Raw genomic sequence first — 25,534 nt, 5'->3', positions numbered from 1 at the left:
TCTCTAGGTATGTCAGAGGACTGGGACTTTGTAAAGTGAGGTCCAGCCTCACATGGCAAGGCAAAATGGGGGGACAAGGGGGGAGAAAAAGACAGCAAGCTATATCTATCCTTTCAATCCTTATAATTATAATTACCAACGTAACAATAGGCTGCATGGCAATAACTCCTGGGAAAATTGGAAATTAGCTGTCTCTCTTCCAGTTAAGTCTACAACATTACATCAAAAATTCAGAATCAATGTCTCCATGATGGGACAATTAACTTTGTGAGCTGCAATGTTAAAGGCCTGAATCACAAATTAAAGAGAAAGAAAGTATTCTCTTACCTAACTGGTCTAAATGCTAAAAAATAGTATTTTTACAGGAGACCCACTTATTAAGCAAGGATCAGTTCCGGCTGCAAAAAGTCTGGACTGGCCAAATGTTCCATTCCAGTTTTACAAATAAAACCAGGGGTGTGGAAATTCTTATACACAGAACGGTCTCATTTGTAGTATCTGATCCTGAAGGGAGATATGCGATTGTCATAGGCAATTTATTTAACTGTAAAGTGATTTTGATAAATGTTTATGCACCAAATGTAGATGATAGGGACTTCATGCAAAATGTATTTACATCCATTCCCAATGTGAAAACTCATAAAACTATAATGGCTGGGGACTTTGTGTTTTAAATCCAGTCTTTGATAGGTCTCCTGACATCTAACACTGCAAACATAATTACACAGTTTGTAACTGACCACAACTTATCAGACCCCTTGAGGTTTCTAAACCCAAACTCAAGAACACATTCCTTCTACTCACCAGGGCATCATTGCTACTCAAGAATTGATTATTTCTTTATAGATAATTTCTTGCCTCCGATTAAATCTTGCAAATTTTGGAGCTAAAATCATTATGCCCCACATATTTGTCTCGCAGATGGCGTCTTAACCCACTTCAATTAACAAACGAGAACCGTACAGAATTTAGAGACAAATACATCCTCAGAGGTCTCTGCAGGAATACTTTGGGGAAACCCTGAAGGCCTTCTTAAGGGGACAGATTATTTCATATCTTTCCCACAGAAACAAATTAGAAACCAAGAAGGTGTCAGAGCTAACCAGCGAAATTATTAGAATAGATCAAGAACATGCCAGGTGTCCAAGTGAGGCTCTTCATAGGAAGAGGCAGGCTCTGCATTCAGAGCTCAGCCTCTTAACAATTAAAGAAACTTAACTCATTTTAAATCAAGACATCATTACTATGAACAAGGAGAGAGAGAGAGCTAATAAGCTCTTAGCTCAACAAATCCACAAGCACGAAGTTCGCAATGCAATCCCAGCAATCACCAACACGAATGGAGACAAAATCATTGACCATAAAAATATAATGCACACAATTAGAGACTACTATAAATCCTTATATTCTACTGAGTTTAAAGAAGACAACACACAATCTAATGTATTTCCGGATGCATTACAGATACCACAAATAGATACTCTTAGTGCAGATGAATTGGATAAACATCTGCCGCTATCAGAATTACTAGATGCTATGAAGTCACTTCAGATAGGGAAAGCAGTAGGCCCTAAAGACTACCCTGTCGAATTGTATAAAAAAATTCTTCACTCAGCTAGCTCCCCTCTTATTAGCAACATTTACAGAAGCTGAAGACAATCAAATTCTACCTCAAACTTTTCACCAAGCATTAATCACCATCTTTCTTAAACAAAATAAGGACTTATTACAATGTGCATCATACAGACCAATTTCACTTCTGAATAATGATGTTAAGATACTCTCCAAAGTCCTAGCTAGAAAGATGGAGAAACTGCTGCCTTCGGTAATATCACAAGATCAAACTGGATTTATTAAAGGCCAACACTTAGCTCCCAATCTTCGACACCTGTTTAATGTAATATATTCACTCGCAAAGTCAAACACCACAGAGATATCACTGGATGCAGAGAAAGCATTTGATATGATTGAATGGAACTACCTTTTCACTAATTTACAGAACTTTGGGATTGGCCCAAACATTTGTGCATGGATCAAACTACTGTATACCAATCCAGAAGCTTCAGTTTGTATTAACAACATTAATTCAAACTACTTTAAATTAGAACGTGGTACCAGACAAGGATGCCTCTTGTCACCACTGCTATTTGCAATCGCCATTGAGACACTGGCAGTTCAGTGTCGAAATGCTTATCAGATAAAGGGGATTATTGGAGAAGGACTTGAACAGAAAATTCCTCTATATGCAGATGATATGGTACTGTATATATCAGACCCACAAAATACTGTGCCAGCAGTCCTAACAGCACTTACAGAATTTTCAAAGATTTCTGGTCTCAGAATTAATTTGAATACAAGTGTGCTCTCCCCAATGAATTCTCAAGCACACAATATTAGATTGGACACCTTCCCTTTAATCATCACAGATCAGTTTAAATACCTAGGAGTAAACATCACAAGTAAACATGAAGCTCTTTATCAATAAAATTTTGGCGTCTGTATGGAAAAAAATAAGCAAGACTTGCATAGATGGTCAACCCTTCATCTCACTCTAGCTGGAAGAATTAACATTGTTAAGATGAATATCCTTCCTAAGCTTCTCTCTTTGTTTCAAAACGTTCCAATATACATCAATAAATCAGTTTTTAAGCAATTAGATCCAACCATAACCTCATTTATTTGGAACTTAAAATATCCACGTATCCAAAGAGGTACCCAACAAAGACCTAAGGCAGAAGGTGGCATGGCTCTACCTAACTTTCAGTTTTATTACTGGCCAGCAAACATACAAGCTATAAATACCTGGACATGGACACAAATCGATGAACATACCCAGGCTTGGTCCATAATAGAAATAAAATCCTGCAGTACTTCTTTATATTACCTATTTTGTGCCCCTATAAATGCAAGTTATCGCCAATATACTAACAACCCAATTGCACTTCACTAACTCAGAATATGGAACCAATGTAGGAAGCATTTTAAGATAGAGAATCTTTTATCTGTGGCACCTCTGCATGAGAACCACCTTTTTCAACCCTCGCAAACATATGCAATTTTTAATATCTGGAAAACATTTGGGATTAAATCACTTAGAGATCTTTACATAGACAACATCTTTGCATTCTATGAACAATTACATTCCAAATTTAACTTTCCAGCAACACATTTCTTTCACTATCTTCAAATCAGAAACTTTGTTAAACAGAACCTGCCCGATTTTCCTCAACTCCCACCTTCCTCTATGCTGGAAAAAACATTGCATCAGTTTTGAGGACTCAGAAAGCATTACTGCAATATATAAAACCATTTTACAGTCCCTCTCTTTCAAAAATCCAAGAACAAAAAGTGGGAAAAGGATGTCTCACTCAACATATCAGAAAAGGAGTGGAAGGTAGCAATGCAGAGAATTCACTCAAGCTCCATATGCATAAAGCATACAATTATTCAACTCAAAATTATATATCGAGTACATCTGTCTAATTTAAAATTGTCCAAAATGTTTCCAGGGCAAGATCCAACCTGTGAACACTGCAATCAAGTTCCAGCCTCACTGGGTCACATGTTTTGGGACTGCACCAAACTATTATCATTCTGGACCAAAATCTTTAAATGCCTTTCAGACAGCCTTGGTGTCACAATACTTTCTAACCCATTAACAGCTGTGTTTGGTGTACTTCCAGATGGGCTTAAAGTGGAGAAGGACAAACAAACTGCGATTGCCTTTACTACACTATTGGCACGTAGACTTATCTTGCTCAACTGGAAGAATCCTAACTCTCCTCTTTTAAGTCAGTGGGTAACTGATGTTTTATACTATTTGAAATTGGAAAAAAATCAAATTCTCACTTGGATGAACTGTGCAGAACTTTTTCAAAACCTGGCAACATCTAATCAATAACATTTTAGATTAAGCTCTTAACTCTTTTGGGGTGGATGTCGACTTTTGTAGACAGGAGGGAATGAGGGCACATGTCAACAAAAGTCGACATCCAGGCGTAGAGGGCAACAATCACCCGTTAATAGCGACAAAACTCACTGTTACGTCACAGGCATTCTCTCTCTACTTGGGGTAATGTTAGACTCATTGACTCTGCATCTAATCTTTGTGTGTGCGTGAGTTACGAAATATAAACAAAGGCAAGATGGCATCGACATCTCACGAGGGAGTGAAGAAAGTGCAGAAAAGAAAATACTTGGCAGACGATGTTTTGCACATTATCGCTGAGTCGGACTCTGATTTTGTTGACAGTGATCAGGAAATCGAGCAAGAGAGTGAGGAACTGGCATCAGCTGATTGAACACCAGCCGATGCCGCCCCAGCTTATCGGCTGCCAGCCGAGTGTATCTGCGCAGCCAATGCACTTACTACAAGGTTCGTGTGGAAGGAATACCCAGACATTGATCCGTGGGAACCAAGCTGGCGAACGGACTTCACAAGGCAGCATGGCTTGCTGTTGGACTCAACAGATTACCAGACGTTGGACTACTTCAGGCTGCTCTCTCCTGATGCTGCTTTTCAGCTACTGTCAGACGAGACAAACAGGTATGCTGAGCAATTTTTTGAATCGCGGGCTGCACTTGCACCGCATTCTCGTTTTTTCAAAGTGGAAACCCAAAACAAAAGATGAGATGAAGGGCTTTGTGTCATTACAAATAGAGATGGGACTAGACTGGTGATATAACTTCAGGGAGCGTTATTCCAAATGTGCTTTGTCCCCTGGTGGCATTGGACAGGTTATGCCACGTAATAGGCACGTGCTGCTGCAAAGTTTTATTCACTTCTGTGATAACTAGAAGCAAATCCTAAGGGGTGAGCCAGGCTATAACCCCATGTATAAAGTTCAGCCCCTACTTGACATTGTGGAACCAACATATAAACAATTTTATCAGCCTGGCCGTGATTTGTCTGTGCATGAGTCTACGATAAAATAAAAGGGACACCTTTTATTCTGCCAATATATGCCAGACAGGCCAACAAAGTATGCCATAAAGGATTCTGTACTGGCAGAAGCAAACACTGGTTTCTGCCGGAAAGTAATTACATATACAGGAAAGTATTTCTTTCAAAGAGAGAACTGTCCCTTGACAAGTCAGGTTGTGTTGGAGCTGCTTCAGGGCTATGAACATTTGGGTCATGTGTACATGGACAATTTTTATACATGCCCAGAATTGTTCATGGAGCTACAGAGCAGGAGAATTGGAGCTTGTGGCACAGTGAGGGTGAACAGGAGACACATGCCTTCACAGTTGAAGCCAGACAGGCTGAAGATGAATAGAGATGACAATACGGTTTTCATGCGGGCAGAAAACTTGGTGGAAGTGGCATGGCACGTGGGTGACTTGTCTCTCTACAGTACACACTAACAATATACAGTGGGAAGCAAAAGTTTAGGGAACCTTGTTAATAGTCATTATTTTCCTGTATAAATCGTTGGTTGTTACGATAAAAAATGTCAGTTAAATATATCATATAGGAGACACACACAGTGATATTTGAGAAGTGAAATGAAGTTTATTGGATTTACAGAAAGTGTGCAATAATTCTTCAAACAAAATCAGGCAGGTGCATAAATTTGGGCACAGTTGTCATTTTATTGATTCCAAAAATTTTAGAACTAATTATTGGAACTCAAATTGGCTTGGTAAGCTCAGTGACCCCTGACCTACATACACAGGTGAATCCTATAATGAGAAAGAGTATTTAAGGGGGTCAACTGTAAGTTTCCCACCTCCTTTAATTTTCTCTGAAGAGTAGCAACATTGGGGTCACCAAACAACTCTCAAATGACCTGAAGACAAAGATTGTTCACCATCAAGGATTAGGGAAAGGATACAGAAAGCTGTCCCAGAGATTTAAGCTGTCTGTTTCCACAGTTAGGAACATATTGAGGAAATGGAAGACCACAGGCTCAGTTCAAGTTAAGGCTCGAAGTGGCAGACCAAGAAAGATTTCGGATAGACAGAAGCGGCGAATGGTGAGAACAGTCAGAGTCAACCCACAGACCAGCACCAAAGACCTACAACATCATCTTGCAGCAGATGGAATCACTGTGCATCGTTCAACCATTCGGCACACTTTACACAAGGAGATGCTGTATGCAGAGTGATGCAGAGGAAGCCTTTTCTCTGCCCACAGCACAAACAGAGCACTTGAGGTATGCTCAAGCACATTTGGACAAGCCAGCTTCATTTTGGAATAAGGTGCTGTGGACTGATGAAACTAAAATTGAGTTATTTGGGCATAACAAGGGGCATTATGCATGGAGGAAAAAGAACACAGCATTCCAAGAAAAACACCTGCTACCTACAGTAAAATATGGTGGTGGTTCCATCATGCTGTGGGGCTGTGTGGCCAGTGCAGGGACTGGGAATCTTGTCAAAGTTGAGGGACGCATGGATTCCACTCAGTATCAGCAGACTCTGGAGACCAATGTCCAGGAATCAGTGACAAAGCTGAAGCTGCGCCGGGGCTGGATCTTTCAACAAGACAACGACCAAACACTGCTCAAAATCCACTAAGGCATTCATGCAGAGGAAACAAGTACAACGTTCTGGAATGGCCATCTCAGTCCCCAGACCTGAATATAATTGAAAATCTGTGGTGTGAGTTAAAGAGAGCTGTCCATGCTCGGAAGCTATCAAACCTGAATGAACTAGAGATGTTTTGTAAAGAGGAATGGTCCAAGATACCTTCAACCACAATCCAGACTCTCATTGGAACCTACAGGAAGCGTTCAGAGGCTGTAATTTCTGCAAAAGGCGGATCTACTAAATATTGATTTCATTTCTTTATTGTGGTGCCCAAATTTATGCACCTGCCTGATTTTGTTTGAAGAATTACTGCACACTTTCTGTAAATCCAATAAACTTCATTTCACTTCTCAAATATCACTGTGTGTGTCTCCTATATGATATATTTAACTGACATTTTTTATCGTAACAACCAACGATTTATACAGGAAAATAATGACTATTAACAAGGTTGCCCAAACTTTTGCATCCCACTGTATGCGAGAAAGTGCAGCAACAGACAAATAAAAAGGAAGCACCAATGCAACACAAATTGTAAGAAGTGCAATGTGGCAATGCATGCAATTGGCTGCTTTGAGCGATATCATACTTTGCAGAACTTTGCTGTGTAACATGCATGTGATATGTATGTGAAATCATAGTATGTGAAATTATATAGCATGCAGGCTCATACAACATGCAAGACAGTAACATTTGTCAAAAGTAAATATTTTTTGTTGATTTGATATGTTAAACAATTGCTTTGTGTTTTTTTTTTAAAAAGTTAGTTTTTGGAAAAATATTCAGCCTTGGGAGAAAACAAAAAAAAAAAAAAATATTTGCCCTAAAAGAGTTAAAGCACTGAAGAAGCAGATTCTCTTCCCATTTCTTTTTCTTCTCCATTCATCTTTATCAGCTGATTAAACTCAATTTACTTATTTTTACTAGCTTTAAGTTTTACTCTGTTGGCCATGCTCTCTTTCTCAGGGGTGGGGGTTGGTTTTTTTTCAATCCTATGTTTTGTAGAATTGATCTATTTGTATGGAATGATTACAATAAAATATATAAAAAAAGAGAAGAAAAAATAAATAACAAAGAGAATGTTGAACTGTAATGATGTAACAACACTTTAACAGTTCGATTAATCAGAATGAGGTTGTGGATTCAAATCCTGCTACTGCCACTGTGTGACCCTGAGCAAGTCACTTGACCTGCCTGTGCTCCAATTGGCAAACGAAAAGAAATGCAACCAACTGTATCAAATGTTATAAGTCACCTTGGATAAAGGCATCAGCCAAATATGTAAAAAGCACATGACTAAAGTATAAAGAAACTTCATTATAAAATGTATAATAACTTAATATTTTGGAGTTTACACAGCATTTTATGCTTTGGCAGAAAAAGTAAAACTCCCCCAGGAAAGCAAACAGGATGGGATGGGGCATCAAACTCGAAGCCGTCCACATCCAACTATACAAAAGCACATAATGTTACATGGCAGGTCTGAAATCCTAACTCTGCCACTCTGATAAAGAAAGCAGGCCCCGCTAGTCATTGATCACAATTCATAACAGACCTTAAAATGAGTGATAAACAGGAGAATAACAGGGGAAAGGAAGATCTGATTGAAAAAAGAAATGCAACGTCAATCATATGGAATTATTTTGGCCACAGAAAGGATGATGTAGCCCAAAAACAGGTTCTTTGCTGACAGTGCCTTGTAATTGTTGCCACAACATGAAGCAACACAACTAATTTGTTTGATCATTTAAATTGGCACCACAAAACACTATATGATGTTGGCACAGCCAGATCTGAATGCTATCCAAAGCAAAAAAAAAATCTATTTCGGACATGTTTGCCAGTATTACACTATACAATGGGGGTTCCAAACAGCACAGGGAAATCAATGATGCATTAACATCACACCTCACATAAGGCATGGTACCAATTAGCACAGTTAACAAAGAGGGTTTTAAAAAGATAATCCAGTTGTTTTGACAAGTGGTAATACCAATGCACAAGTATTTTTCTTATGTCACCATCCCAGAGCTGTATGAGAAATGCAGGTACATGTTCAATCAGAATTATCAAAAGTGGAATATTTTGCAGAAATAATGGTCCAGCCGGACAACGAAGCCCTACATAAGTCTGCCATCCATTTTATTACTGAAGACTTACAACTAAAAAGTTGCAAGAAGCATTTTTCCCCACAGGAGATCACAACAGGTTTGAGAGGAGCATTAGCTGTTTTGGGTCTAGAAAAAAGACGTCTAATCTCTATAACAGAAAACGCAGCAAATATGGTGAAAATTGCATCCCATAACAAGTGGATCAGGCTGCAGTGCTTCGGCCACAGACTGCATCTTGCAGTTGGTAAGTCTACTATATTTACAAAGGTGTTTTACTAAACAACTTGTCCTAAAATTAAACATGATAAAAGTGTTGTATCAGATTAATACCGGTATTGTTAAAACGTGTGTGTGTATACAGTATTATACTTCTAACACTGCTAAATGCACACATTGTCTTAGCCATATTGTAAAAATAACTTTTCACAATGACACAGCTTTAATATAACTCCCTTTTTTGTTAGTCCTCTCTTAATTAGCATAATCTGGAGCTAGGCACACTTGCATTTCACTCCATGTTCTACATGTAAGACTGTACACGAAGAATTTTGAACCTTGCGTTGAATTTTAAAATGTTAGTTTCATAAACAATTTTTTAAAGATGCGTTAAATTGAAACTGGAGGTCACACCATTAATGTAAAACTCCTGACAGTAATATTCTTTTAGAATGACTTTGATTTCATAGATTTTTAAAATATGTAAAGAAAGCATGCAGAAACTATATATTTCATCTTTAAATAACCTGTAGTTAATTCAGTTGCAGAAACAGTTATTTGTATGTGTAAGCACTTTTTTGTTTAAATTGTAATCAAAATGTTTACACGATTTAACGTGTACTTAGTTTCACAAAAAAAACATTGAAAAAAGGATGAACGCACCAACCGTGTTACAGCGGTCAGCAAGAAGCTGATGAGCCACTTCTCTCACAGCTGAAAGGTCAGAGGTTCTTTGGAAAAAGCCCAGAAAGAACTCAATCTACCATTACACATTTCCTCAAATTAGAATGCCAAACAAGATGGTGTTCTAGACTGATTATGATCAGCAGGATACTAGAGCAGGAGAAAGCTTTAACTCAGATCCTGTCTGCAGACAAGAAGGCATGTCATCTAATTCCAACCTGGCAAGATATAGATGTCTTACAGAATATCAACAAGTCATTAGGGCCACCATACGTTAGTTTCACCTTTTTGAAGACAATTCTTCACCTCTTTAACACTTCAATGTTACTAATGCAAAAGAAAGGCACAGACCTGACAAAGAAGCTGAAGAGCAACATGTTGGGCAACCTTAAAGAGAAATAACGGAGCTACTCAGGAGATGCTAGATATGGCATCTTGCTTGGACCCCCAGTTCAAAATGGACTTCATCAATGCAGACAGCAAGATCAAAGTCAAGGCCAGAGTGACATCAGAAATGACTGAATGCCAAGAGACTCTGCAGCACTGAAGTTGATCCCACAGTTGCCAACATGTCCCAGGTAAAGAAAACCAAGAGATCCTTGGGAGGCTTCTTTAAACAAAGCAAAGTTGCAGCAAAGGATGATTCCTCTATGATCCTTAGGGAAGTCGTGGAAGCTAAATTAAAAACCTTCCTGGTAACACCTTCCATAGACAAAGAAGAAAATCCACTTTCATGGTGGAAATCACACAAAGTGAACTCTGTTTTACAGACATATAACCTCCTGTAATCTTCTTTATCCCTTCTAGACAACATCGTGCTTCACTGACAGATGGGTAGTGACAGGCAAATAAAGCTTCATGAAGTACTGCACTAAATACAGGTGCTGGTCATAAAATTAGAATATCATGACAAAGTTGATTTATTTCAGTAATTCAATTCAAAAAGTGAAACTTGTATATTAGGTTCATTCATTACACACAGACTGATGTATTTCAAATGTTTATTTCTTTTAATTTTGATGATTATAACTGAGAACTAATGAAAGTCCCAAATTCAGTATCTCGGAAAATTAGAATATCAATTAAGACTAATGCAAAAAAATGATTTTTTGAAATGTTGGCCAACTGAAAGGTATGAACATGAAAAGTATGAGCTTGTACAGCACTCGATATTTAGTTGGGGCTCCTTTGGCCTGGAATACTGCAGCAATGCGGAGTGGCATGTGTTATGAGAGCCCATGTTGCTCTGATAATGGCCTTCAGCTCTTCTGAAATGATGGGTCTGGTGTATTGCATCTTCCTCTTCACATAGATTTTCTATAGGGTTAAGGTCAGGCGAGTTTGCCGACCAATCAAGAACAGGGATACCATGGTCCTTAAACCAGGTACTGGTAGTTTTGGCACTGTGTGCAGGTGCCAGTTCCTGTTGGAAAATGAAATCTACATCTCTATAAAGTTTGTCAGCAGGAGGAAGCATGAAGTGCTCTAAAACTTCCTGGTAGATGGCTGCATTGACCTTGGACCTCAGAAAACACAATGGACCAACACCAGCAGATGACATGGCATTCCAAACCATCACTGACTGTGGAAACTTTACACTGGACCTCAAGCAACGTGGATTCTGTGCCTCTCCTCTTCCTCCAGACTCTGGGACCTTGATTTCCAAAGGAAATGCAAAATTTACTTTCATCAGAGAACATAACTTTGGACCACTCAGCAGTCCTTTTTCTCTTCACCCCAGGCGAGACGCTTCTGACGTGGTTTCTTGTTCATGAGTGCCTTGACACAAGGAATGAAACAGCTGAAACCCATGTCTTGTATACGTCTGTGCGTGGTGTTTCTTGAAGCACCGAGTCCAGCTGCAGTCCACTCTTTGTAAATCTCCCCCACAGTTTTGAATGGATTTTGTTTCACAATCCTCTCCAGGGGGCGGTTATCCCTATTGCTTGTACACTTTTTTCTACCACATCTTGTCCTTCCCTTCACCTCTCTATTAATGTGCTTGGACACAGAGCTCTGTGAACAGCCAGCCTCTTTAGCAATGACCTTTTGTGTCCTGCCCCTCCTTATGCAAGGTGTCCAAAGTCATCTTTTGGACAACTGTCAAGTCAGCGGTTTTCCCCATGATTGTGTTGCCTACAGAACTAGACTGAGAGACCATTTAAAGGCTTTTTCAGGTGTTTTGAGTTAATTAGCTGATTACAGTGTGGCACCAGGTGTCTTCAATATTGAACCTTTTCACAATATTCTAATTTTCCGAGATACTGAATTTGGGACTTTTATTAGTTGTCAGTTATAATCATCAAAATTAAATGAAATAAACATTTGAAATACATCAGTCTGTGTGTAATGAATGAATCTAATATACAAGTTTCACTTTTTGAATGGAATTACTGAAATAAATCAACTTTGTCATGATATTCTAATTTTATGACCAGCACCTGTATATAGGGTATACAGTAATGCCTGCTCGATCGCGGGGGTTGCATTCCAGAACCTATGCAATAGGTGAAAATCCACGAAGTAGAAACCATATGTTTGTATGGTTATTTTTATATATTTTAAGCCCTTAGAGACTCACACTGTTTATAAATATTCTCTGCACAGTTATACAGTAAACCCTCATTTATCATGGTTAATCCGCTCCAGACAGATAAGTGAATTTCCATGAAGTAGGATTATTTATTTATAAATCAAATATTTTCGCAGTTAGAGCATAGAAAACCTGTTTACAACCTTCTAAATACGTTATTTAACATTATTAGAGCCCTCTAGACATAAAACAACACCCTTTAGTCAAAAGTTTAAACTGTGCTCCATGACAAGACAGAAATGACAGTTCTTTCTCACAATTAAAAGAATGCAAATATATCTTCCTCTTCAAAGGAGTGCACATCAGGAGCAGAGAATGTCAGAGAGAGAGAGAAAAGTAAACAACCAAAAATCAATAGGGCTGTTGGGCTTTAAAGTATGCAAAGCACCACAATAAAGCGGGCGCAATGAAGGGATCAATGTGAAGGTAGTCTTCCAGCATTTTTTAGAGGAGCTTCTGTATCTTCTAAGCAAACAGCCCCTCTGCTCACACCCCCTTCGTCAGGAGCAAAGAATGTCAGAGAGAGTAAGAGGCAGAGAAAAGCAAACAATCAAAAATCAACACGGGCTGTTAGAGCTTTTAAGTATGGAAGCATATCGTATATCATTGAGGAGTTTTATTTAATACGCAATACATGCTCTGATTGGGTAGCTTCTCAGCCATCCGCCAATAGCATCCATTGTATGAAATCAACTGGGCAAACAAACTGAGGAAGCATGTACCATAAATTAAAAGACCCATTGTCCGCAGAAATCCGTGAACCAGCGAAAAATCCGTGATATATATTTAGATATGCTTACATTTAAAATCCACGATGGAGTAAAGGCGAGAAAGTCGAAGCACAATATAGCGAGGGATCACTGTATAGCATTAGAGATAAAAGACAGGAAGGTGACACACTGAAAAGGTTTTACGAGTCATTTTTTAAATTTTTTATTTTCTGTATAGCAGACATACTCACCTTCCAAGATCATTCCAAACATTTTAAAATGATTTATTCTTTGAAAACGGAGCTATCAGTAGGTCATCTGGTTAAAATTCCTGGATTTTTTTAAAATATTGCAATATATGTATTTATAACAAATGTTAGTTTTGAAAGCGCTGTGAAAAAGCTATTTGCCAGGTTCTTTGGTTAAGCAAATCTGAGGAGCATTCTTGTATATGTTCCCTTACCACACATTTGGATTTTTTTTGGCAGTAAATATTTACTAGGAACTACCACAACTGTCTAGGAGTACCTTGACCTAAGATAAAGCCTTTAATATGTGCCACTATCATATCCATAAGCCTCTGGTATTATTAATATATAACTCTGAATTTGAGTTTTGTTTATTACTCTTGGCTTTACTTCAGCACAAAACAAAAAAGTTTCAGCATGTGCCAATAAATGGTACATAATAAAATCCCACATATGCAAACATATTTCACTTAAAATTTTTACATAATTTTTTTACCGATTTAATCACATATTCAGAAAAATCAGATTACGCCAAATGAATACATACATAAATACAAATTTAAATAAATCCTCAATAGAGCACATATACACCCATAGTGATATCTGTGTGAATTAATTGTATGTAAGTGGTGTGCAAACATTTTTAGATAAGTGGTACACGTCAAAGTAACATCCACATGAATGCCAAGACCCAAGGTTTCCCAGCAGAACATTACCCAGAACATCACACTGTCTCTGCCAAGCTTGGCTGTTTGCTTTAGTGCATCCTGCTATAATCTCTTCCTCAGGGTTAAGGACACACATGCGTCCAGAAATCTACATGATCTAAAAAAGAAAACAATTTATCAGACCAGGCCATATTCTTACATTGTTCCATGGTCCAGTTCTGATGCTCACGTCATATTGCAGGTTCTTTTTTTTTTTTTTTTATTCTGTTTTGCAATGGACAGAAGTCATCAAGGGGCACTCTCATCATTACCAGAACTAAGTTTTTCAGCAATTTGTGCTATAGTAGTGCATCTCTCCCATGTATCAATGAGCCTTGTATAGGGTGGTCCAGATCCAATTATGCAATTTTCATTACACTATAACTTAAGTTTATTACATAGAAAATAACTCGAAAAATCCCAGACCGTCGAGAAGTGTGCGAACTGACGAAATGAAGAATCGTCTTCACGTCGAACTGGAATCGTCCCTGCATAAATCAACATCATCCAGATGATCTGGATCTGAATAATTAGATCTGGACCACCCTGCACACCAATGAACCTGTTGAAGGTTCACTAGTAGTTCTTTAATGAACCACTTTTGGCAGATACTAACTAGGGCTGGGCGATTTTTTCGATTAATTCGAATTTACGCTTTAAGACGATTTATTTTTTTATTAAATCGAGGTATAGCCATTTTTTAATAAAAAATTAGATACATTGTAATTGCACCTATGGCAGAATAATTAAGAGGCTTGTCCGACTCCGAACACATGATGGCGCGCCTAATTAACCTATCACCTGTGAGTACAGTGCTCTATGAAGGAATGTAATAGGCTACAGAAATAATATCATAGAGATGGACGGCTCTTCACGTCAGGATGACCTTGTGCCAAAGAAAGGTAGTAACGTTTCCTCTGTGGTTTGGAAATGGTTCGGATTCGAGAGTTCAGACGTCGAACAAATTTTTGTCAAATGCAAAATATGCAGAAAGTCAGTTTCAACCGGCAGTGGCAGCACCACTAATTTATTCCAACATTTGCGACAAAGGCACCAAGCTGAATAGGAAGAATGCTCAAAGTTAAGAGATGAAAACAAGCCAAATCCAAGTGCAAAAGGTCCAGCTAAAATTGCAAAACGCCAGATGTCATTAGCGGTATCATTTTCCAATTCCGTTCCATACAACAAAAAGGCGCCTCGATGGAAAGAAATGACAGATGCTGTGGCGTTTCATATCGCTAAGGACATGGTTCCCATATACACAATCGAAAAGCCAGGGTTCATAAAAATGCTACACACTGCTGATCCAAGATACAAGTTGCCGAGCCGCAAATATTTCAAAGACGTAGCTATTCCCCGAATGTACACTGAAACACGTGAAAAAGTAGCGGAGCAGCTTGAAAGGGCATCTTTTTTTTCTACGACGACTGACCTGTGGAGTAGTCGTACTCTTCAGCCTTACAGCCCATTATGTTGACGCAGAATGGAAACTGAAAAGTTTTTGCCTTCAGACATGTTATTTTCCCGACGATCATACTGGGGAAATAATTGGTCATGGGCTTAAAGATGCCCTGGTGTCTTGGAAGCTTGTGGAGGATCGACAGGTGTGCGTGACCACTGACAATGGAACGAACATGATCAAAGCAATGAAGATGAACGACTGGACCCATCTTCAGTGCTTTGGACATTGTCTTCACAATGCCATTGGTATGTATGATTAATAATTCAAGCATTAAAATCGCAGTTATTCAGATGTTATTTCATTAATAGCTGAAACGATGATGATGATTATTATTGTTTTGCTTTTGTAATAACAGTGGCAATCACTTAACATGAGTTTGTTGGTTATAGATTCATATTCTGCAGTTATGAAGGAGAAAGCTCTTTACAATATTTCTGTCAAAATACAATGAACTGCTATTTCAAATCTTTTTTTGTTTGTTTTTTGTTTACTGTTGAAAATTTGCATAACTTTTTGAGTTGACTGATGTAATGTTTACATTGGTTAAAATGGTTATTTTCTTACTATATATTCAGAAGTATTTAATGTTTAATTCAAATTGCACAATATTTACTTTCATATTTCATTCAAATCTTCTGCAAAGATATTTAACTCGTGAATTTGTTTTACATTTATTTACACCTTGTTGACCAATTTATGTATGGCATGGCCATTAAAAATACAATGTTCCTTAACCAGATGGTTTTTCAAGTTACGTATAAAGAGAATGTTACTCAAGTCATGTTGTTGTAATGTTTTAAGTTGACTAGTTACACAATAAAAAAAATCGAAATCGTGAATCAGTCAAACTTTATCGAAAAACCTAGATTTTTTTTTTTGCCTTATCGCCCAGCCCTAATACTAACCACTGCATACAGGGAACACCACCAGAAGACCTGCCCATTTGGAGATGGTATGACCCAGACTTCTAGGCATTACAGTTTGGCCCTTATTAAAGTTGCTCTGATCCTTATGCCTGCCCATTATTTCTGCACATCACCTTCAAGAACTGAGTGTTCAATTGCTGTCCGATATAGCCCACCTCTGCCAGATGCCATTATAATGAAATAAACAATGTTTGGCTGTCAGTGGTTTTAAAGTTGCGGCTGTTGAGAGTTTAGGCGTATATACAGTATATTATATATGCACACACAATATGGTAAACGTATCGTGTACTTTGTATTATTTGGCAGGTACTATATAGCATATCTATGATCTGCTTCTCGCAATTGACAGAACAGGGTGGAGGTCTGCCTGCTGGCCAATCACACGCATTACCTGGAAGGTAACCACCTAAATATCAGATTGTGATCAGACCCATGCACATATTATATATACACTGGACCCTTGACTTACGAACTCAATTCGTTCGCGAGGGCTGGATGTAACTCAAGTTGGTTGTAAGTCAAGACTATTTTTCCCATAAATAATGGAAATACCCATAATGCGCTCCGAAGCTCCCATAGCAACACTTACTTAAATTTTTCATAATAAAAAAGGGTTGTATAATGTGCATAATTTACCAGAACACCAATAATTTTTCTAATGTACTAACCAAAAAGTTATAAAAAGTGCCTAGCCTACCAGAAACACCAGTTTCATACTGTACTCACCATTTAATTTGACATCTTTGGGCTGCAGGAAGGGAGGAGGAGGAGAATGAAACGGAAGGTGGTTATTGTTTAGAAGGAGCCTCCTTATGCAAATCTTTTCTTTGTAAAATTGTCGAGATGGTGGATTTCGACATGCTGTACATATTAGCGAGATTGTTCACGCGAACACCACTCTCATATTTCCGCACAATTTCCTTCTTCGTTTTGATTGCGATCGCTGTTTCTCAAATTAATAATGACAGTAATCGAGCACTCAGTTCAAAGCTGGTCGTGTTGTGAACTGCTGTAATAATACACTCCAAAGCAAGCCGGTGCTGACTCAGCCTGATGACATCATCATGTGCCGCGCCAGTCCGCTAGCTAACATCCCTTAACAATCGCTTTCTTTACCTTCTCTTCCTTCCTTAACAATTATGCGTCTTGCTTTTAATAGTCTTAGTGAATTATAAATTATATATATATATATATATATATATATATATATATATATATATATATATATATATATATATATATATATATATATATATAGTGGTGTGAAAAACTATTTGCCCCCTTCCTGATTTCTTATTCTTTTGCATGTTTGTCACACAAAGTGTTTCTGATCATCAAACACATTTAACCATTAGTCAAATATAACACAAGTAAACACAAAATGCAGTTTTAAATGATGTTTTTATTATTTAGGGAGAAAAAAAAATCCAAACCTACATGACCCTGTGTGAAAAAGTAATTGCCCCCTGAACCTAATAACTCGTTGGGCCACCCTTAGCAGTAATAACTGCAATCAAGTGTTTGCGATAACTTGCAATGAGTCTTTTACAGCGCTCTGGAGGAATTTTGGCACACTCATCTTTGCAGAATTGTTGTAATTCAGCTTTATTTGAGGGTTTTCTAGCATGAACCGCCTTTTTAAGGCCATGCCATAGCATCTCAATTGGATTCAGGTCAGGACTTTGACGAGGCCACTCCAAAGTCTTCATTTTGATTTTCTTCAGCCATTCAGAGGTGGATTTGCTGGTGTGTTTTGGGTCATTGTCCTGTTGCAGCACCCAAGATCGCTTCAGCTTGAGTTGACGAACAGATGGCCTTACATTCTCCTTCAGGATTTTTTGGTAGACAGTAGAATTCATGGTTCCATCTATCACAGCAAGCCTTCCAGGTCCTGAAGCAGTAAAACAACCCCAGACCATCACACTACCACCACCATATTTTACAGTTGGTATGATGTTCTTTTTCTGAAATGCTGTGTTCCTTTTATGCCAGATGTAACGGGACATTTGCCTTCCAAAAAGTTCAACTTTTGTCTCATCAGTCCACAAGGTATTTTCCCAAAAGTCTTGGCAATCATTGAGATGTTTCTTAGCAAAATTGAGACGAGCCCTAATGTTCTTTTTGTTTAATAGTGGTTTGCGTCTTGGAAATCTGCCATGCAGGCTGTTTTTGCCCAGTCTCTTTATTATGGTGGAGTCGTGAACACTGACCTTAATTGAGGCAAGTGAGGCCTGCAGTTCTTTAGACGTTGTCCTGGGGTCTTTTGTGACCTCTCGGGTGAGTCGTCTCTGCGCTCTTGGGGTAATTTTGGTCGACTGGCCACTCGTGGGAAGGTTCACCACTGTTCCATGTTTTTGCCATTTGTGGATAATGGCTCTCACTGTGGTTCGCTGGAGTCCCAAAGCTTTAGAAATGGCTTTATAACCTTTACCAGACTGATAGATCTCAATTACTTCTGTTCTCATTTGTTCCTGAATTTCTTTGGATCTTGGCATGATGTCTAGCTTTTGAGGTGCTTTTGGTCTACTTCTCTGTGTCAGGCAGCTCCTATTTAAGTGATTTCTTGATTGAAACAGGTGTGGCAGTAATCAGGCCTGGGGGTAGCTACGGAAATTGAACTCAGGTGTGATACACCACAGTTAGGTTATTTTTTAACAACAGGGCCATGTAGGTTTGGATTTTTTTTCTCCCTAAATAATAAAAACCATCATTTAAAAACTGCATTTTGTGTTTACTTGTGTTATATTTGACTAATGGTTAAATGTGTTTGATGATCAGAAACATTTTGTGCGACAAACATGCAAAAGAATAAGAAATCAGGAAGGGGGCAAATAGTTTTTCACATATATATATATAAATAAATCACTGCATTTACCGAAATTACGTCCACAAACACATGTATCTGGGATCCGACTGATGCTTACGAACGCTCTCGGCTGTTTGTTTACAATCGCACAAGCGATACATGTGACCGCATTCGGGTCGTAACGCAAGATGTTGGTCGTAAATCAAAACAAAAATTTTGGTCGTAAATCAAGTTGTTCGCATGTCAGGCCGTTCATATATCAAGGGTCAACTGTATAATATCATCATGCACAGTTGATTGAGTGCATATTCCTACTGTTTATTCTACAATTATGCAGGTGACTTTGGCGATTTATGTTTCGCCTAGCCACTATGATTTATTTTCAAGTGATGATCGTGTTTTATGATGTTAAGTCAATTCAGACAAATATCTCTCTCTCTCTCTATCTCTCTATATCTATATCTATATCTATATCACGCTTCGACTTTTGCGGCTTCACTCTATCGCGATTTTTTTTCTCATACACGCTCACGTCACTACGCATGCGCTTTCTGAGAACTGTTATCTAAGCCCCACGATGGCTCCTAAACGTGCTGCTTTTTCTAAGCCTTATGACAATAAAACTAATCGCCGGAGGAAGATGCTTACTATCCAGGAGACGGTGAAACTCTTGGATATGATTAAAGATGGCAATACCCTACAAAAGCCTCCTCACGCATATGAAAAGACAGCGCCAGCAACTGCCTATCAAGATGTTCTTCAGCCGCGCACCCAGACGCCCACTGCCTAGTACTTCTTCACTGAAGACAATAACGCACCGGCTGAAGATACGGCACCACCTCTGAAGACTCTCCTATTGAGGTCATGCCTTCATAGGTTACTGGTTGTGTGCAACTAAATGTACAGTACAATAATCTACTATATAAAAGCGTTCGGGATTGTCCTTCCGTCCCGTGAGTGCAAAGCGTAGCGGTATTCTGCTTATTACAGACTTACTACTTGCGGCTTGAGGTACGAAGTGACGCGATGTGAGCAGAGTTCTGGTGCTCTCATCATTCCCTTGCTTTTGTGCGCGATGCGCTGGAAAAATAGACAAAATGATGTCTCTGGAAATAATTAATGTTGGTGGAGTACAAATGCCTCACCGCGTAGTAAATATCAGGTGAGATGGTGCTTGCTTATTCTCATCTATAGCTTATTTAGTGCATGTAACTCCGTCTGTAGCGGTACAGATTCGGGCTGACATTGTACGACTTTGGACAGGCACTTGAGGGGATAAAAAAAAAAAGTAGGTTTTCGGGAGATGTTATGAATGGGCACTTTGATGTTCTCATTCCCTACACTTACATGCCTGATGTACACATGGAGCGCACACAAATTGAGGATAAAAGTTAAAAGGCGGGTGAGCCTAGTAATATGATATTTGTAACGTCTAATATGTCTTATTTCTTATTTTGTCTAATATATTGGGTAATACATGTGTAATGGTGACTAAAGGGTGTTATTTCATGTCTAGAGGGCTCTAATAATGTTATAAAATGTATTTAGAAGGTCGTAAACAGGTTTTCTATACTCTAACTGCGAAAATATTCAATTTATAAATAAAGAATCCTACTTCGCGAAAATTCATTTATCACGGTAGAGTCTGGAACGGATTAGCCACGATAAACGAGGGTTCACTGTATATATATATCTACATATATACTGTATATACACATATATATACAAATCTACATATATATATATTAGGGGTGGGACTCGATTAAAAAAATTAATCCAAATAATTAGAGGCTGTGTAAGAATAATCGTATGTAATCGCACACGTAAATTTGCCCCAAATCGCAAATGTCTTTTTTTTTAATTTAAAAGGGTTTTAGTGGGCGACAGAATCAAATAATAGACATGGACATGAATATTGTAAACTCAAGCTGTTTTAATTTCTGAAAAAAAATGCTTTTAAACTGCATTTGAATTCAAAACACAAACAAAAATATCATCCCTGGTTAAAATTGGGCAGACTTAAAAATAAAGTGGTAGTTTAAGTACTTTAAGTACATTTTCAGAATAGTATTGTCTTTAAATAATAATAACCAAAATTTCAACATAAAGTGCAGTTTTTCTTCTTAAAAAAATAAGTCAGAAACATAAAGGTAATTTGACCAACTTAATCTTTAAACTCTGAGTAACCTCAGCCAAAATTATTTCGTACAGTGCATCCCTTCTCAGGAATCGAACCTCGGATGTCGGCGCTAGAGGCGAAGCCTATATATATATATTCGAATATATATATTCGCAGCGGAGAAGTAGTGTGTTAAAGAAGTTATGAAAAAGAAAATGGAACATTTTAAAAATAACGTAACATGATTGTCAATATACAGTAATTGTTTTGTGTTATTGAATGTTGCTGTCATCAAGGATTTGATTATCATTATTTCTTTCAATCAGGGTCGTATTTGTAGGATGTGTTGTGTTCAAGTTACATTCCGTGTTTGTCAATCGTTGTAAAGATAACAGGTTTCATTCATCGATTCGTTTCTTACTGCATCAATAAACAGCTCGTCTTCCTCTTTATCTGAGATGTGACACACTGCATGCACGGGTTTTTTTTTTTACACTGTCTTCCTTTAGCGGGACATTGACTTTTTCCACTGTGTGCTTTGTTTCCGCAGTAGCTGCACTTATGAATATGTTTGTATGTATCAGACACTTCATATTTTTTTGCTACCTTCTCAATTGTTTAATTCGGTTTTTGTTCAGCACTCTTTGGAACTGTTGCTTTTTGTCTGTTTACTGCGTCAGTTCACGTGAGCCGCTTGGTGTTCTTGCATCGAAGGTTCCCAGCTGTGCTGGTGCCATCTCGTGTGATGTCCACGGCTGTATGTAATGTCAGCTAAGACCCGGCACTTAAAAATTTCTCTCGCAGTTTCGCTGAGTTTGTGCCAAACACCACCCTGACCATCTCATCTTCCTCTGCATAAGCACAGTCCTTCACCCGTGAATATTTAGCGGCAGTGTTTCTATTGGATTTCCACTGACGGACGGCCTTATATGGGCAGGCACTAAATTACAAATGCCAGCGGCAGCCTGTCTATGAACCTAATTTAAACTTTAGGGTTACACCGTGCTTTGTTTCCAAAGTAGCAGCACTCATGAATATGGTTGTATATGTCAGTTGCTCGATTCTTATTGTTTCGCTGCCTTCTCAATTATATAATGCATGTTTTGTTCAGCGCTTTTTTGAGCTCTTCCTGGTTTTCTACGTACCGCATCGATAGTCAGTTCACGTGATTACGTGGGAGGCGTGATGATGTCACATGAAACTCCGCCCCCCCATGGCCATCCAGCTCAACTCCATTACAGTATATGGAGAAAAATAGCTTCCAGTTATGACCATTACGCGTAAAATTTCGAAATGAAACCTGCCCAACTTTTGTAAGTAAGCTGTAAGGAATGAGCCTGCCAAATTTCAGCCTTCTACCTACACGGGAACTTGGAGAATTAGTGATGAGTCAGTGAGTCAGTCAGTCAGTCAGTGAGTGAGTGAGTGAGTGAGTGAGTGAGTGAGTGAGTGAGTGAGTGAGTGAGTGAGTCAGTCAGTCAGTCAGTGAGGGCTTTGCCTTTTATTAGTATAGATACTGTCGGGTTGGACATCATTAGCCGCACTAATTTATAAGGGAAATGTGTCAGTTTGCACATCCAAGCAGAACAATCTTGCGACCTATTCATTTTTCTTTATGATCTGTGAATATCAGTGTGTCCATGGACTCCCAGGGAAATACAATACCCCATGCCACCCCTTCCACTACTTTATTCAGCATGGACAACAAAGAGAACATCAAGAACTCTTCCACACCTGCCCCAAACTCCCACACACTGCAGGCACTGGGAGAAGTAAGCATTTTGTTTACCTGACCTTGACCAATGAGTTTTGTATTCAAAAATAAGCACTAAAAACAGGTCTGTACTCATGCAGTTAACCCTACTGTTTATATGTTTAAAAGTAATGAGGCAGAGATTGGACATCGGTGTGGGGGGAATCAACAATAGATATATTAGCACACAAAACAAAAGGTGCATAACATTCATTTGAGCAATATTTCAGAAATACAGAAGTGGTGATCCTTGACGCATAGCCTAGATTATAAAATGGCAGCGCATGCAAGATGTTTTTTTACAATTAATTGAAAATGCTTAATTTGTGAACACAATTGCACACGGTGACTGTATATATACACGTTTGTGAAGAAATCAGTTTGACTTGAAAAATACCAAAATCATTCTTTTATGAAAGTATCTAGTATGCAAATATCAAGGATCACTGTAAAATGTGTGATACTTACTTATTTGAGATTTAATCCAGGAAAACAAGAGCATCTGGAATGAGAATCCAATATTCTAAGTAGGCAAGTAGTGGATCTGTAAAATAAATACAGCAGTAATTATTTTTTTTGACTGGAAATGTTGCTGGTGTTCTTTTACAACAGTATGATCATAGGAATGCATTAAAAAAAAAAAATCAGAAGTGCACATTCACTGGTCAAGAGCTCTGTCTTCAGGTCAAAGCTCAATAATATGTTACAATTTAGGATTATTTTAGCAAAAATCTGAAGCTTCTGCAAGTTGTGAGAATATAATCAGATGGTTTGACATATGGATTATATAACAGTAGTAAACAAGACATCTTTACATGTTTTTTTTTTGATAGTGTTTGCTGTTGTCCAGCAGTGAGATGCTCATATTACCAGAAATTTATCTCCATGAGATTATTTCCCCCACAGTCATCACTATGAACCCCTTGGGGTAAGTAACAAATTATTTTTGGATGGAGTATTCCTTTAAGCAGGTTTAGACAAGATGGAACAACATAATAATAAAAAGGTAATATATTTAAAAAAAAAAAAATTTCAATGAAAACAAAAATCTCACTAGAAAAACGTTATCCAAGTATGGTTTCATCCTTACCAAATATATACAACTTTAATTATAGTTGTATATTGTAGTAAGAAGTAGTACTGAAATTGAAGTAGAACACTGAAGCATTAGATACACCAAGGTTTGCATAAGATTTTCTTTGTTTCTTGAACACCACACAAGAAGTTTAAATTTAAAACCATAACTCAAGTCTTTTAACTGTTAAATAAACAAAGCTGAGACAAAGTGACACAGAAAATAGAGACCACTCTCAATGCTTTTCAAATGGAAAAAAGTAGCATTCAGCCCACACCCCCGGAGTCATGTTCCCCTAGCACACAGGCCTACTAACAAATTCAAAATCACAGCCCTGTGTGCATAGAAGCTTGTGAAAACACACTACTACCAGCTAAGAAAACCTGAAGCAAACTGTGGTATCAAATGGCAGGAGTCACAGTGCTGCAGACAGGCTGTCACCGGACCAAGCAGCTAAATCTTTTAACAGCCCAAAAACCGACCCAATGACCTCCTATAAGAAATAGAATTGCTCTGCATCTAGAAAAAACTTTTTAGAAACAAAAGAAAATCAGCAAAGCCTTCCCCTTATCACCATTTTCCAACTATGTTACAAAATCTTTCAAGTTTAAATCAATATCATATTTACATAAATTAATATCAATCAGTTTTTATAACCTCATCTTTAATAATGAGTCAGTACCATCACAAAGCATACAACAAAGAAACAGAGCAAAACACCATTTGACTATTATGGTCGTTCACAAAACAAATTTAAATATAAGAAAAAAATGCAAGGCTGTTCAAAGAAATAACTACAATGGAATCCCATTAACCCAGATTTGGCAAGACCAGATTCAGTCCAGTTTAGTGAAAATTCAGATTAACCAGAAGCTATATTCAACATACTAAATAACAAAATGTTAAATTGTCCACAATTGTTTTGCACCAAGTTTGAATGCTTTCCTATTTTTATTCTCCAGTCAGAAAAAATGTTTTGCACCCCTAATTTTAGACTGACTTTTTTTTTTTTTAAACTTTTAAGCCAAAATGAACAAAATAACACTATAAAAATAAAAAATAAAAACACAAAAACAAAACAGCAGGTAAAGAACTAATGTAAGGTATACACATTGACAATACTAGCAGTAGCTTTCAATTGAATACAACAGCTTAGTAACTGTTTTTTGTAGCAGAGGAGAAGAATAAAGATTAAGTTGGTCAAATTACCTTTATGTTTCTGACTTATTTTTTTAAGAAGAAAAACTGCACTTTCCAAGAATACATGATTCATCTCAATCCCCAACATGCTATTTGTTTATATCCAGTGCAGCGGGCAGTTGCCACTTACTCCTTGAATACTATGAAGTAATCCTTTGATCCCTGATCAGCATAAGGTAACTGAAGCTTATTAATTTATTTGTACATTGCAATGTGCACTGCAAAAGTGGAGATGGACAGACACACCCACACTACTGGTCCCCAGACATTTGAAGTGCCTCAGTCTGCTACAATATCTATAATTTTACCTATTGCATCACAATATGACATAACGTTAAAAAAGAATTTAAATAAGCATTGTGGTCTATGGCTACACAATGAGTCAAAACA

General features: G+C 38.0%; 1 protein-coding gene across 3 annotated transcripts in view; it reads right to left on the bottom strand.

The window, feature by feature from the left end:
* The window catches only part of LOC120538882 (bone morphogenetic protein receptor type-1A-like), a 212,796-nt gene that overhangs the window by 122,135 nt on the left and 65,127 nt on the right, over nucleotides 1-25,534 (bottom strand). For all 3 annotated transcript variants that reach the window (XM_039768467.1, XM_039768482.1, XM_039768475.1), the window contains exon 2: nucleotides 23,338-23,413. The gene's annotated coding sequence lies outside the window, so the exon portion shown is untranslated. The remainder of the gene's footprint in view (nucleotides 1-23,337; nucleotides 23,414-25,534) is intronic.

This window comes from Polypterus senegalus, chromosome 1 (assembly GCF_016835505.1).
Source record: "Polypterus senegalus isolate Bchr_013 chromosome 1, ASM1683550v1, whole genome shotgun sequence".
Taxonomy (NCBI): domain Eukaryota; kingdom Metazoa; phylum Chordata; class Cladistia; order Polypteriformes; family Polypteridae; genus Polypterus; species Polypterus senegalus.
Note: the sequence above shows the minus strand (reverse complement) of the source record. Positions and strands in the feature narration are given on the sequence as shown.